Source organism: Podarcis filfolensis, assembly GCF_964270895.1.
Source record: "Podarcis filfolensis genome assembly, chromosome: 8".
In the NCBI taxonomy this organism is placed as follows: Eukaryota; Metazoa; Chordata; class Lepidosauria; order Squamata; family Lacertidae; genus Podarcis; species Podarcis filfolensis.
In genome coordinates this window covers 10,302,900-10,318,863 of record NC_139611.1, presented here as the reverse complement: position 1 = coordinate 10,318,863, position 15,964 = coordinate 10,302,900, and the positions used below count along the sequence as shown (strand labels likewise).

Below are 15,964 nucleotides of genomic sequence, written 5' to 3'. Positions count from 1 at the left end.
AGAGGAGAATTAAGAGGGGAATATGGAGGTATTTCCTGAAGAGAAACAAATACTGTATAAACAGGGTTGGGTTTTTTTTTTGTTTTTGTTTTTTTTTGCTGGCCAGCCATGTAACATTTCCTAATAATTTGTGGGGTTTTTAAAAAGCTTTTCCAAAGAATCATAGGCACCCTGAGGGTTATCGAGTCCAACCCCTTGCAATGCAAGAATCTCAACTAAAGCATCCATGTCTATCCAACCTCTGCTTAAAAACCTCCAACAAAGTAGAGTCCACAACCCCCTGAGAGAGACCGTTCCAATGTCAAACAGCTCTTACAGTCAGAAAGTTCTTCCTGATGTTTAGTCAGAATCTCCTTTCCTGTCACTTGAAGCCATTGGTTCAAGTCCTACCCTCCGGAGCAGGAGAAAACAAGCTCCATCTTCCCTGTGACAGCTGTGAAAAAGCCCTTTTGAAGGTGGCTATTGCTGTGGGTTAAACCACAGAGCCTAGGACTTGCCGATCAGAAGGCTGGCGGTTCAAATCCCCGCGACGGGGTGAGCCCCGTTGCTCGGTTCCTGCTCCTGCCAACCTAGCAGTTCGAAAGCACGTCAAAGTGCAAGTAGATAAATAGGTACCACTCCGGCGGGAAGGTAAATGGTGTTTCCGTGCGCTGCTCTGGTTCGCCAGAAGTGGCTTAGTCATGCTGGCCACATGACCCGGAAGCTGTACACTGGCTCCCTTGGCCAGTAAAGCGAGATGAGCGCCGCAACCCCAGAGTCGGCCACAACTGGACCTCATGTTCAGGGGTCCCTTTACCTTTACCTATCATATCTCCCTCTCAGTCACCTTTCTTTTCTTTTTTTTGCAGGCTAAATATACCCAACCCCCTCAACTGTTTCTCAAAAGTCTTGGTTTCCAGACCTTTAATCATCTTGGTCATCGTCCTCTACACATGTTCCAGCTTATCAGTATCTTTCCTTAAATTGTGGCAAGCCAGGCGTCCCTTATCTTAGGGCAGCCAGTTCTTCCTGCCTAAGTGCAAAACCTTAGAGTTGTCCCTATTGAAATTCGTTTTGTTGGTTTTGGGCCAGTTCTCCAATCTGTTAATACCGAATCCTGATTCTGTCTTCTGCGGCATTAGCTACTGCTCCCAGTTTGGGGCTATCTCCAAACTGGAAGAGCATCTCCTCAATTCCTTCATCCAACTGGTTTATGAATACGTCGAATGAAAACGGGCCCAGGACAGAATCCTGTGGCATCCCACTTTGTCACTTTTTTCCCGGGATGAAAAGGAGCCATTCATGAGTACTCTTTGGGTTTGGTCTGCCAACCAGCTACAAAGCCACCTAACAGCAACCTCATCCAGTCCACAATTTACTAACTTCTCTACAATAATATCGAGGGAGGGAGGGTGGGTGGGTGGACTCTGTCAAAAGCCTTACTGAAATCAAGATACACTACGCACACAGCATCCCCCTGATCCACCAAGCTTGTAACTCTCTCAAAAATGAGTTTTTGAAATGAGAATTTGTCTGCCATGGCCAAACTTGGCCCTCCAGCTGTTTTGAAATGAGATTTGTCTGGCATGACTTGTTTTGATAAGCCCACGCTGGTTCTCAATCATCACAGCATCTTTTTATAAACGCTCACCATTTAGTTTAGTTGTACCTGGGTTTATAAAAAGTTGTGCGGAGATATAACAGGCATGGCCAAACTTGGCCCTCCAGCTGTTTTTGGACTACAATTCCCATCATCCCTGACCACTGGTCCTGTTAGCTAGGGATGATGGGAGTTGTAGTCCCAAAACAGCTGGCGGGCCAAGTTTGGCCATGAGGTCCGCTTATTTTTGGCTTGCAGAAAAAGCTAGGACGGATTTACAAGAGGAAAAAAGTCTGTCTTCCCTCCTTACTTTGCAATATTTTAATTAGTACATACAATGTAATAAAATAATATAATTATTGCATTATAATTATTATATCATATTGTGATGCTTATGTGGTGCTATTTAACTATTTTAATATTTAATATTTTAATATTTTTAAATATATTAAATATTATAAGAGTGGGGGGAGAGGAAACGAGGGTTTAGGCTCCTCGCTCCCCCTTTTTTTACTTCCCCAAATGGTCTCTTCCATTAATTAAAAACCGCTATGAGAAAAGGGGACTCCTGGTGGAGAGCCGCCCCCCCCCGGTCTTCCTGAAAGTTGGACCTTTCCACGCGCTCGCGCATCCCCCGCGCTCGCTATCTAGCTCGCTCCCTTTCCCTCACTCACCTTTTCTCCGGCGTCTCCCCCTGTGGGGTGGGGGAGGGGAGGGTTGTCTGGGTCTCGATCCGAGGCGGCGGGCGAGGAGGAAAAAGTTGCTCTCGCGCCCACGCGTGCACGCACACAGGCACGATTTCGGTCCCTCGCTCCTCCCTCCTCCTTGAAAATTTATGAAGCCACGCCCTCCTTTAAATACTACTTCGTGCCCGATTCCAAGATGGCGGCCAATAAAGGGCTGCCCCGCCCCGCCCGGCTTCACGCCTCAACAAAGATGGAAGCCGTTATCTCGTTGCCTGGATACCGCCCCAAACGCCTCGCTTTTCTCTCAGCTGCCCCGTTTCCTCACAATCACATAAACAAACAATAATAATCAATGACAGGAACATTTCCTTTTAACTTGGTCAGCAGGGTCTAATTTCTCTCCTGTCCTTATTATTATTTTACTAAATTTATTATTATTATTATTATTATTATTATTATTATTATTATTAAATACAAAAGTAACTCCAAGCCACACGTAGATTAAAAGCAACAAAACCAGGAGAAAAAAAATCTAACGTTCATATTTTTAAAAGGCAGGACTAACATCCTACTCACTGAAAGAGGCCACAGAAAAAGTAAAAGCCAAAGGCCTGACAGGAGAAAAAAGGAAGTTCTTTGCCTGCTTGTTTCTTTACAATCTCTCTCTCTCTCTCTCTCTCTCTCACACACACACACACACACACATATACTTATAATGTTTCTGCAAAGTTTTTGTCTTCCTTGCAGACTTAAGACACGTGAACACCAACAGTCTTCTTTAATGATACTGCTTCTTGTTTTTAAGTTGCATACCACTTACAGACTTTTAAAACATCAGTGCTTAATATTTCAAATATCTTTTAAGTGCGCAAAACTTTAAAACGGTATATATGCTTTTAAATAGTTGCTTTTAAAAGTCATGCTTTTAATTAAAGCAGCAAGCTCACTATAATCTGGCCGAAGGGCGCCTCAGGCAGCTGTTTTTTGAGCATCAGAAAAGGGCCACAAATGAATAGATATTGATGGGTTGTATCTTTCCTACGTTCCAGAAGAGCATTTTCCGGGATTTTCTGTCTTGACTTGCCAAATACCTTGGCCAGCCTAGGCTATGGTATTCTTATTTTTATTATTTTCCGTTTATTCCCTGCCCTTCACCATAAGCTCACAGAGTGAGTTACAACAATAAAAAAATATAGGTTCAAAAATTACAGCCACGAGAATAAACACTTTTTGCTTCAGGAAGAGATGGCTCCACCTCAACCAACAAAATGTGTTAGGCCAGTTTACTCTGCATTGCACTTTAAATCATTTTTTTTCTTTGCTTAGCCACCGTGAGAATTACTTTTCAATTTTTTTATGCACATGAGTTCATTGCATAAAAATAAGAAAAGCTCTAGCATAATATTGCACTCTGTCTTGTGGTGATCACAGAGATGAAAGCTCTTTTAAACGGTGGTGTCCAGTGTCTTGAGCGTGCCTGACGGACACTGCCAGGGCGAGCTAAAAATAGTGGATTTAAAATAGCTCCCTTTGTCTAAAAGTGGCGCTAAAATAGTTGCTTCTGCCTGCGGTGAAACATAAGCCCGTTTATCTGCCTGAACCCTAGGTCATCACAAGCCTGTTAAATACATGGTGGTTACTTATTAACAAGACTTGTTGAACTCAGACGCCAAACCCTAATCGTTGCAACATTCGTATTCTGTTATTGTGTCTGCAAGGAAGCAAAACAAACCACTTGGAACTTTCTGTCTATTTTCTGATTATTTTCCCGTGCCGAGACCGCATTAAATAAACCATAATTTAAAAAAAATATGCTGCTTGATCATAAAAACAAACAAAAAATCTCAAGCAGTTTACAAAAAGAATGAAACAATGAAATTATCAGTAAAACACAATGAAAAATCTTCAAAAGCCATATAAAATCTTCAAAAGATATCAACCATAAGCTAAAAAAACAGCTTAATACACGTGTCAACATCCTGGATAGGTTTGCCCAAACAAAAATGTTTTTAGCAGGTGCTGGGAAGAGTGAAGGTTTGGTCTAATGTCAATAGGCAGGGAGCTGCAAAGTGTATGTGATGCCACATTAAAATACTGATTTATTGCAAATGCAGAATGAGTATATTTTATGTAGGACCTTTAATGCTGCCAGTTGCTCAGATTGGAGCAGTTGTGTAGGCGTATGTGGTCTAAGGCAATCTCACAGGTAAAGTTGGCTTGCATGTTATTAATTCATATCATGACGTTGGGCTCGTTCACATGTTGCACTGGTATGAAGTGTCTCTGCACTCGTTCAAGGGTTTGTGTGAAACTGTGTGCCCTTGATTTGCACACTCGGCTGTGTACCCCCTTACTGTTGGGTACACAGACTATACATTCATATTAAGTCTTTACATTTAAATAACTGCATGAGTGTACAGCTCAACTATTTCTGTACACAGGTACACAGATTTTTCACTCATCGAAAGTAACACGTGGATGCCCCTATCTTGTGCTCCAAAGGGGTTCTGGATTTCATCAGTGGGACTGACTATCCTCTTGGAAAGTCTGTGGTTGCAGTTTCCAAACAACTACTTTCCTGGTTGGCTTTGGACATTTGGTGAGTAGGAATCGCCTTCTAAATGACCACAACAAGAAAGATTTTGCATGAGAAGTGATACAGAGTGGGTGGGTTTGTGTGACCACACAAACTAGCTTAAGGTAAAGGTAAAGGGACCCCTGACCATTAGGTCCAGTCGTGGCCGACTCTGGGGTTGCGGCGCTCATCTCACTTTATTGGCCAAAGGAACCGGCATACAGCTTCTGGGTCATGTGGCCAGCATGACTAAGCCGCTTCTGGCGAACCAGAGCAGCGCACAGAAACGCCATTTACCTTCCCACCGGAGTGGTACCTATTTATCTACTTGCACTTTGACGTGCTTTCGAACTACTAGGTTGGCAGGAGCAGGGACCGAGCAATGGGAGCTCACCCTGTCGCGGGGATTCGAACCACCAACCGTCTGATCGGCAAGTCCTAGGCTCTGTGGTTTAACCCACAGCACCACTCGCGTCCCAGATACAAACTAGCTTAAAGGTAAAGGGACCCCTGACCATTAGGTCCAGTCGTGGCCGACTCTGGGGTTGCGGCGCTCATCTCACTTTATTGGCCAAGGGAGCCGGCGTACAGCTTCCGGGTCATGTGGCCAACATGACTAAGCCGCTTCTGGCTGTTACGGTAAAATCTGGGTGCGAGGCTGCTCTGCCACCCAGCTCGTCGGACTAAGTCCGCGGGTCCCTGCGGAGGAAAATGAGCTCAGCCGGAGACAGGAGCAAGCTGCAGAAGATCCAAGTTTATTGCGCAACAGGTTCAAGGCGAGATTGAACAGCGGGAAAGGGGTGACATGAACTTTTGAAACTTCCCTCCATGTCCCAGAATACAGTGCAAAATACATCCCAGTTACATCATGAATACATTAAAGAGAGGTTGGGTTACACAGATTACATCATGAATACATTAAAGAGAGGTTGGGTTACACCGGATTAACATACAGAGGAGGGAGGGGGAATATGCAGAGCTGGAGATATGCGCAGATAAGCACTTCCTGAGTACCGGTGATGAGAAGACAATAGTCCAAGTATGTAAAGTCTGCCACCTGGCATTGCCCGGAGGAAAGGCTTGGCAGAGTGATTTGACAGGATTAGGGTCTTGACACCTTGCTTGAGGGATTATGGAGGACAGGGAAGGTGTCATGGAGTCCTAGAGAAATTGAGCAAATTGGCACGTTGATTTTCTATGAATTTTATAGATTCTAGTCCCTTTTGACATTGACAATTGGAAATAAATGGATATATTGTAGCGAAGAAGAAGGTGAAGAAGACATGCCCCCCCCTTCCGTATCATGGCGAACCAGAGCAGTGCACGGAAACACCGTTTACCTTCCTGCCGGAGCGGTATCTATTTATCTAATTGCCCTTTGGCGTGCTTTCGAACTACTAGGTTGGCAGGAGCAGGGACCGAGCAACAGGAGCTCACCCAGTCATGGGGATTCGAACCGCCAACCTTCTGATCGGCAAGTCCTGGGCTCCGTGGTTTAACCCACAGCACCACCCGCGTCCCAGATACAAACTAGCTTAGGCAGTATTTAAAAGGGGTCAAACAAATCCATGGAGGATAGCCTAATCACGTAGCTAGGGTGGTGTAAATGGAACCTTCATGTTCAGAAGCAGTCTACCTCTCTGCTGTTGGAGATAAATAGGCAAGAGAGGGATGCTGTCTTTTCAAACCTTGTTTGTGGGCTACTGGGAGAGATGGATCTTCAGTGGGTTCTAGCAGGGAGCTCTTGCTATTAACTTACCAGTTAAAAACGTGTCCTAGTAGCATTTGTAGATGTATTTGTAAGACATCTCACCCTCTGGACACTCTCTCTCTCTCTCTCTCTCTCTCTCTGTGTGTGTGTGTGTGCACATACACATGCATGAATTTAATGCACTAGTGGGCACAGAACCTAGAGATTGCCACTCTGGTGCTGAAAGGCATTTCTTCCACTCTGAACATGTATAGATTTCCCTGGGGCCCCTTCTGCCAGTTGAAAGCCTCCATCCCTTTAATAAAAGGGAGGGAGGCTGAAATTACAGTGACCTCCCCTACAGGGTTACTGTGACAATTGCATGAGCAGTGGTGGTTATCTGGCAGGCGGGTGGAGGGGCCGACGGGGAGGAAACCAGGTCACTGTGGAAAGTGTGAGGCAGTATCAAAACCCCTAACGGCAATTTCTAGGGATTTCCAAGAATGCTGCAAGATCTTGTTTGGCTGGCTTTCAAGGGCTGGTGTTACGAACAGCTGTGCTTTATTTTTAGAACTGGGAATCTCTGGCTTGGTTCTGCAGGTGCAAAACTAGGCTGTATTTCACCTGAGTCAAAGACCCAGTGTGGCACACACCCCACATACATTTGCGTACACATACCACACACAGAGGGGACACGGGTGGCGCTGTGGGTTAAACCACAGAGCCTAGGACTTGCTGATCAGAAGGTCAGCGGTTCAAATCCCTGCGACAGGGTGAGTTCCTGTTGCTTGGTCCCTGGTCCTGCCAACCTAGCAGTTCGAAAGCACGTCAAAGTGCAAGTAGATAAATAGGTACTGCTCTGGCGGGAAGGTAAACGGCGTTTCCATGCGCTGCTCTGGTTCTCCAGAAGCGGCTTAGTCATGCTGGCCACATGATCCAGAAGCTGTACGCTGGCTCCCTTGGCCAATAAAGCGAGATGAGTGCCGCAACCCCAGAGTCGGTCACGACTGGACATAATGGTCAGGGGTCCCTTTACCCTTTACCTTTACCACACACAGAGGCTGGGAGCCTCAATGGCACCCCTCTGGAGGTTTTGCCAGGGGCAAAAAATTAGGTAGCCCCCGCCGCTGCCATGGCTCTGTGTTTGGGTTGGATTTTGAGAGAGAGGAAGAGGTATTCAATGAACCCACTTAGTTTTCTTTCATATTTTGTGCAAATGGGGAAGAAATTGAGATTTCTCTGATTTTATCCAGCTTCTTGCATTCAAGCTCTGCCTTAGAAGCTGCACACTGATAATTTCTTAGAATATGGACATAGGAATTGGAGCCTCTGATCTCTCTCTAACTGGAGGCAACCTCTTCGGTGGGTGGTATCGAGCATTTGAACTTGCAGTCATCCTGTCCTGCAAATTGTCTGAAATATACTCAGTCGAGAGTGGATTTCATGCTCTTTATTCAGCTCATAGTGGGGAGGAGGGAATGAAAGTCCCCTCAAAGTATCTGCTTTATATACATTATTTACACAATGGGCTACACGTGATTGGCTAATTCCAGAATTCTCCTGTAGGCCAATCAGGTTGTGGATTCACTTCTATCTGGAGCTGGATTGGGTGGCTCCTGCCAACCAATCATACTGCTGCATTATTCTAGGACCAATCAGACTGCTGCATTCTGAACCCTACTGTTCTAGGACCAATTAGACTGCTGCATTTTGGATCCTATTGTTCTAGGACCAATCAGACTGCTTCAGTTTGGATCCTATCCAACTCAGTACATAACATTGTCCCTGTTTTGGGACAACGACAAAGGTTTGCAACCAAACCTCTGCCTGCTCAGAGTAGACCCATTGAAGTTGACTAGCATAGGTCCAATAATTTCAGCGGATTTTCTCTGAGTAGGACTTAGGGCAGGACGTTGAGAGCTGTTGTGTGAATAGGAGTTCACTTTTTGAATAAGAAGAATTATATGTCAAGCGGGGTGGGGGTGGGGATCAGGATTTTAGAGATGCTTAGGTGGGGCTGTGGGTTAAACCACAGAGCCTAGAGCTTGCTGATCAGAATGTCAGTGGTTTGAATCCTCGCGATGGGGTGAGCTCCCGTTGCTCAGTCCCTGCTCCTGCCAACCTAGCAGTTCCAAATCACGTCTAAGTGCAAGGAGATAAATAGGTACCGCTCCGATGGGAAGGTAAACGGTGTTTCCGTTCACTGCTCTGGCTCGCCAGAAGCGGCTTAGTCATGCTGGCCACATGACCCGGAAGCTGTACACCGGCTCCCTCGGCCAATAAAGCGAGATGAGCACCACAATCCCAGAATCGGTTACTACTGGACCTAATGGTCAGGGGTCCCTTTACCTTTACCTTTAGGTGGGGCATGGCCAATAAAGGTTGGGAACCACTCCTCTAGCTGGAGGGCGACTTGAGAAGGATGCAACAGGCATGCACCCTGCCAGCCTTGTACTGCTTTTGTGTGTCTCGCAAAGTGGGTGCAGCACAGCCCCCTTTAGCTACAATGGGTGGGGGTCGCTCTGGCAGCGCTCTCCACCCCGTGACATGCCACACATGCCTGCCTCGGGCGCCGTCAATAAACACTCCGCCACTAGCCTAACCTACCTTACAGAGTTGTTGCAGAGCTCTCCAAACTTTTCATTTTGGCGATACACTTTTGAGACAAGCATCATTTCTGTTGCAGGAATTTATGTAAAGGTTGGGGGGGTTGCCCCTCCAGCAGATATCGTGCACATGCAGCCCACTACCAAAACCAGCACAATCACTTTTATGACTTTTGTGATTTGTCCCCACAAAACACTTGGTCACAGTTTCTTCCTATCTATTCAAAGGGCTTTTGCTGCACAATACCAAATGTAAGAATTCACTGATAAATGTATCTATGTACTGGCTCACTGGAAAACTTCAGAAATTCATATAGACATGTGAGTTCAGCTACTCAGCAACCCCTCTGCCTGCCTGATAATCCCTGGCATCCTGATACCTGAGTGCCAGACAGGTAGCCATTCCAGAAATAACAAACCCAGATGAAGTCAAAAGTTTGTGATTAACTTGGCTGGGAAACAGGGAAATGTAAATATCTCTTTTGTTACACTTAATGGGTGTTTGGTGGAGGGCAAGGAGAACCATGGGGCAGGGTCCAGGATGCTCAGATTACTGCCACCAGACCTCCCCTTTCATTATGTATTAGTGATGTAGTTTGGGGGGGTGTAACATAGGGATTAGCAGCTAATAAAAGTTTGGGGGGCTCTTTTGTTCGGGGCTTCCATCTTGTTCTACCTTGTGGCAGGTGGGAGTCTTCAATAAAGACCAAGCCTACTGGCTGCTGTTTTGCTCTGGTATTCCTGGCTGGTGTCCTTGTTTTTGGCCCAAGGGAGCCCTCAGATTTCTCTGTTAACATTTCGCGACACAGTAAATCAGTTTTCCTAGCAAACTCGAGGTTAAACTAACCCCTTTCCAGCCCTGGAAGGAGCGTTGAGACACAGTTTGGAAAGCTCTGCTCCAATGAAAGGTGGGATATAAATGTAATAACCAATAACACAACAATTTCTATAAGAATTGAGTCTTGTTCATTCTGTATGTCATACAGTCACCAGTGTCACCTGAGTGAAGGTTAACTCTTGTCCATCAGGTTTTCCAGGGCAGTTTTCGCCCAGTAGAGACTTTGGAGGCCCTTAATAGAACTGAAAATAATTAGGAATGCCTAAGAGAATGCAAGGATATCAGTCATTTGGATCCGCAACAGGTAATCTCACATATGCCCCCTGCCCTACTACAGCTCCTATAAAATTTTTCCCACGGTTGGAAGTGGCTTAAAAATATTAGGTGCACCTCCTCCAGTGTTTTGTTTTTCTATACAAAAAGAAACAATCACACAAAATTGCTAAGAGAAGGTGATGCTTTTAAACATGTGTGTAAGGATTTATGCAATATCCACTGTCAATTTGGGGGTTTTGTTGTATACGTTATCATCATGTTACACTTGGTAATTAAATATTTCTTAATCTGTGAGAAGGTTTGGGTTAATGTTCTTGCATATGTCCCTGATTTGAATGCAAGATAAAATTGTTATGCTAACAAATAAACATAAAATCTTTTTAGCTTTGCCTGTAGCTAATTTAAGTTGGTACTGGGTTTTTTTTTTGGGGGGGGTCACAGCAATTTTCAATATGTATTTTCAGGCCTCCCATAGGTGGCTTCTCCCCCCACCTCACTATTATTTATTCCATTTATTCATCACTTTTTACAAAAAGATGTCTCAAAGCATCTAACAAATCCATAAAATCCCAACCAAAACACACAAAAAACAAAAGCTACTCCACCCTACAAAAATGGGGACTGGGAATTTTATGGCTCAGAGGGCTAGATCTTTATTTCCTGACACTCTGCAAACCAGCTTGGGCAGGTGGGCAGGATCTGCCCTTTTTCAGCTTTCAAAATCCCTCCGAAAGCTGATCATATTGTTTCTCTAAAAACTCCCACTTCATGGATCCCCTTCATGGATCACTGCCTTGCCGTGGCGAAGGGGCTTGAATAACTCAGAGAAGCTATGAACTATGCTGAGCAGGGCACCCAAGATGAACAGGTCATAGTGGAGAGTTTTGACCAAACGTGATCCACCTGGAGGAGGAACCGGCAAGCCACTCCAGTATCCCTGCCAAGAAAACTCCATGGACAAAGACAACAGGCTTATAAAAGTTATGACGCTGGAAGATGAGCCCCTCAGGTCGGAAGGTGTCCAACATGCTACTGGGGAAGAGCGGAGGACAAGTACAAGTAGATCCAGAGCTGATGAAGCGGCTGGGCCAAAGCCGAAAGGACGCTCAGTTGCGGATATGCCTGGAAGCGAAAGGAAAGTCCAATGCTGTAAAGAAAAATATTGCATAGGAACCTGGAATGTAAGAACCATGAACCTGGGTAAGTTGGATGTGGTCAAAAATGAGATGGCAAGAATAAATATTGACATCCAGGGCATCAGTGAACTAAAATGGACAGGAATGGGCGAATTCAGTTCGGATGACTATCATATCTACTACTGTGGGCAAGAAACCCGTAAAAGAAATGGAGTGGCCCTCATAGTCAACAAAAGAGTGGCGAAAGCTGTACTGGGATGCAATCTCAAAAATGATAGAATGATCTCGATACGAATCCAAGGCAGACCTTTTAACATCACAGTAATCCAAGTTTATGCACCAACTACTAGTGCTGAAGAATCTGAAATTGACCAATTCTATGAAGACTTACAAGACCTTATAGAAATGACACCAAAGAAGGATGTTCTTCTCATTATAGGGGATTGGAATGCTAAAGTAGGGAGTCAAGAGATAAAAGGAACAACTGGCAAGTTTGGCCTTGGAGATCAAAACGAAGCAGGGCAAAGGCTAATAGAGTTCTGTCAAGAGAACAAGCTGGTCATCACAAACACGCTTTTCCAACAACACAAGAGATGACTCTACACATGGACATCACCAGATGGGCAACATCGAAATCAGATTGATTATATTCTCTGCAGCCAAAGATGGAGAAGCTCTATACAGTCAGCAAAAACAAGACCTGGAGCTGACTGTGGCTCAGATCATCAGCTTCTTATAGCAAAATTCAAGCTTAAACTGAAGAAAGTAGGAAAAACTACTGGGCCGGTAAGATACAATCTAAACCAAATCCCTTATGAATACACAGTGGAAGTGAGGAACAGGTTTAAGGATTTAGATTTGCTGGACAGAGTACCTGAAGAACTATGGGTGGAGGCTCGCAACATTATACAGGAGGCAGCAACTAAAACCATCCCAATGAAAAAGAAATGCAAGAAAGCAAAGTGGCTGTCCAACGAGGCCTTACAAATAACGGGGGAGAGAAGACAAGCAAAATGCGAGGGAGATAGTGAAAGATACAGGAAATTGAATGCAGATTTCCAAAGAATAGCAAGGAGAGACAAGAAGGCCTTCTTAAATGAGCAATGCAAAGAAATAGAGGGAAACAACAGAATGGGAAGAACCAGAGATCTGTTCAAGAAAATCGGAAATATGAAAGGAACATTTCGTACAAGGATTACCATAATAAAGGACAAAAGTGGTAAGGACCTAACAGAAGCAGAAGACATCAAGAAGAGGTGGCAAGAATACACAGAGGAATTATACCAGGAAGATATGGATGTGTCGTACACCCCAGGTAGTGTGGTTGCTGACCTTGAGCCAGACATCCTGGAGAGTGAAGTCAAATGGGCCTTAGAAAGCACTGCAAATAACAAGGCCAGTGGAAATGATGGTATTCCAGCTGAACTATTTAAAATTTTAAAAGATGACGCTGTTAAGGTGCTACATTCAATATGCCAGCAAGTTTGGAAAACTCAGCAGTGGCCAGAGGATTGGAGAAGATCAGTCTACATCCCAATCCCAAAGAAGGGCAGTGCCAAAGAATGCTCCAACTACCGAAATTTCACTCATTTCACACGCTAGCAAGGTTATGCTTAAAATTCTACAAGGAAGGCTCAAGCAGTATGTGGACTGAGAACTCCCAGAAGTGCAAGCTGGATTTAGAAGAGGCAGAGGAACCAGAGACCAAATTGCAAACATGCGCTGGATTATGGAGAAAGCTAGAGAGTTCCAGAAAGACATCTACTTCTACTTCATTGACTATGCAAAAGCCTTTGACTGTGTCGACCACAGCAAACTATGGCAAGTTCTTAAAGAAATGGGAGTGCCTGATCACCTCATCTGTCTCCTGAGAAATCAAAGAAAAAACAAAGATCATGGCCACTGGGCCCATCACCTCCTGGCAAATAGAAGGGGAAGAAATGGAGGCAGTAAGAGATTTTACTTTCTTGGGCTCCATGATCACTGCAGATGGTGACAGCAGCCACGAAATTAAAAGACGCCTGCTCCTTGGGAGAAAGGCAATGGCAAACCTTGACAGCATCTTAAAAAGTAGAGACATTACCTTGCCAACAAAGGTCCATATAGTTAAAGCTATGGTTTTCCCAGTAGTGATGTATGGAAGTGAGAGCTGGACCATAAAGAAGACTGATCAAAAGAATTGATGCTTTTGAATTCTGGTGCTGGAGGAGACTCTTGAGAGTCCCTTGGACTGCAAGAAGATCAAACCTATCAATCCTTAAGGAAATCAGCCCTGAGTGCTCACTGGAAGGACAGATCCTGAAGCTGAGGCTCCAATACTTTGGCCACCTCATGAGAAGAGAAGACTCCCTGGAAAAGACCCTGATGTTGGGAAAGATTGAGGGCACAAGGAGAAGGGGACGACAGAGGATGAGATGGTTGGATGGCGTTCTTGAAGCTACCAGCATGAGTTTAATCAAACTGCGGGAGGCAGTGGAGGACAGAAGTGCCTGGCGTGCTCTGGTCCATGGGGTCACGAAGAGTCGGACACAACTAAACGACTAAACAACAACAACAAAAACTCCCACAGGCTACAGTTCATCTCTTACCTCTTTTGCAAATTTCCTTTCTCTGTTATTGGAGCCTGCCCCCTTGTGGCAAAGCAGATGTACAACCACAGACTATTCTTATTTTTTAATGTAATTACTGTAAAGTGTTAGGCGCTAGGTGTCAAAAGCAAAGGTGGTTCAGGAGGGGGAAAACCTTACAGCTGCCAGGATTAATTGTGATATAGAAAAAATAGGGGTGGTTGGTTTTTGCTGCCCAACTCCCCAGGAGACTGAGTCCTCAGGGGCGAAGGAAGGCTTTGTGACACCCAGGGCAGGCGTCGCTACGTAGGGCGCATGTGCGTATGTAGCGATGCCGCACATGTGCTATATAGCGGTTTGCAGCCGGTGATGCTCCAGCACCGTATGGCTCCCACGGCCCCCGTTGCGACGCCACTGAGTCCCCTAAGTCCATGATTGGTCAGAGATGAATGGATGGAGGCAGGATGCAGTGAAAGCAAGGCAGATCTTTATTTTTTCTGTTGCAGCAGAGTTCCCTCCCCTCCTAGCAAGAAGGCAAGAGAGACCCAGAACCAAGAAGAAACATCTCTTTTAGGGGTTTGCATTTTGGCGGGGAGAAGAAGCACACCCCCTCTACAAACAGTCAGAAATCACACATAAGGTGGGGTTGCTGTGGCTCAGGCAGGCCAAGGGGTGATAGCCCTGAGGACTGAGCAAGCTTTACATAGTTCTAGACACATTTTACACAAAACTTTCGCATTTGATAAGACAATCAGGATGCCCGTCAGACATCCCTCAATGCACAACATCTGGACGAACGATGACAATTAATACCAAGGAGGTTCATAGATATAGGAGAGGAATCCCTTCAGGAACCTCCCCGAATTGCTATCTCCCTACCTGTTCTCAAGTTTAAGGAGGCAGAGGAAATATTGAGTCTCTTTAGGGGAGCCAAGATGGCTTTTGGGTTGCTCTCCTGTACTATTTTAGACATGTGGTTTATATACTTACGTATGTGTGTTTACCTTGTGCAATTATCAACATTTATTCTGTTGTGACGTGGGGTTTGTGATTTCAGCTCTCTTGACATAATATGCTGGAGACAGTTCTGTAGTAACACTTCTTTATTAAATCAAACAAGACTGAGAACTGAGGAGGGGAGAGCTACATTTATAGGGACAGGGAACTAGCTAGAACGGATACATTTTGGAGGGAACAATATCAGGCAATCACAGTCCTGCCTTTTGGAGGAAACCAATAAGACAGAGGATCCAAATACAGCAGCTTAAATGAACCAATAGTAGCTGAACCCTCTGGAACCAAAAGGCAGTTACTTTACCCTAATGCAAATACAGACAATAATAATACAGATATAAAATCCTTTGACTCAATACACAACATATTCTATATTTGAGACCTTAGAATTCCTTTTTAAAAATTTTATTCATTTGGTTTTTCAGATTAAAATTTCACAGTCACATATACAACATAAAAACAAGATTCCAAGGAATCTCTTGGGACTTCCCTCCTCCCCTTTGTGGGTTCTATTGTTAATCATTTCATCCTGCCTCTTTTATGAAAATCCAAGTCTTTTACCGCTCCATTGTGTCCAAAATTCACCATTAAACTGCAATGGAGACCTCAGGATTCCCATGACAATTGGGAGGCGGAGTGCTTTAAATGTCGAGGGCAGCTTGCAGCCTCAGTCTAAACCACTGCGCAAAGCAGATCGGAACGAATGCTTCGCCGCTGAGTTGCAGCCCATCCTTAGGAATGAATACAAGCAAGATCCTAGTCCTCAGGGACTCGCTTAAGCAGAGCCGCGCTTACCATGCTGCAGGTGGTCGGGGGTAATAATAATAATAATAATTTATTATTTATACCCCGCCCATCTGGCTGAGTTTCCCCAGCCACTCTGGACGGCTCCCAATCAAATGTTAAAAACAGTACAGCGTTAAATATTAAAAGCTTCCCTGAACAAGGCTGCAGCGTACCCGGAAATCTCCCATGCAGGGAAAAAAAAAGAGTTGGA

At 44.8% G+C, this 15,964-nt stretch overlaps 1 protein-coding gene and 1 long non-coding RNA gene across 3 annotated transcripts in view; one reads left to right on the top strand and one right to left on the bottom strand.

The window, feature by feature from the left end:
* The window catches only part of MTHFR (methylenetetrahydrofolate reductase), a 42,335-nt gene extending 39,867 nt beyond the window's left edge, over nt 1-2,468 (bottom strand). The window contains exon 1 of the mRNA XM_083629435.1: nt 2,254-2,468. The gene's annotated coding sequence lies outside the window, so the exon portion shown is untranslated. The remainder of the gene's footprint in view (nt 1-2,253) is intronic.
* A 115-nt stretch (nt 2,469-2,583) lies between these two features.
* On the top strand, nt 2,584-14,980 carry LOC310769947. Of its 2 annotated transcripts, XR_014551880.1 has the most exons (4): nt 2,584-2,644; nt 4,707-4,864; nt 10,123-10,278; nt 14,463-14,980. It is a non-coding gene; the product is annotated as an uncharacterized lncRNA (long non-coding RNA). The 2 variants fall into 2 exon arrangements; XR_014551881.1 differs by lacking the exon at nt 2,584-2,644 and having other exon boundaries at nt 3,624-4,864.
* The last annotated feature ends 984 nt before the right edge of the window (nt 14,981-15,964 follow it).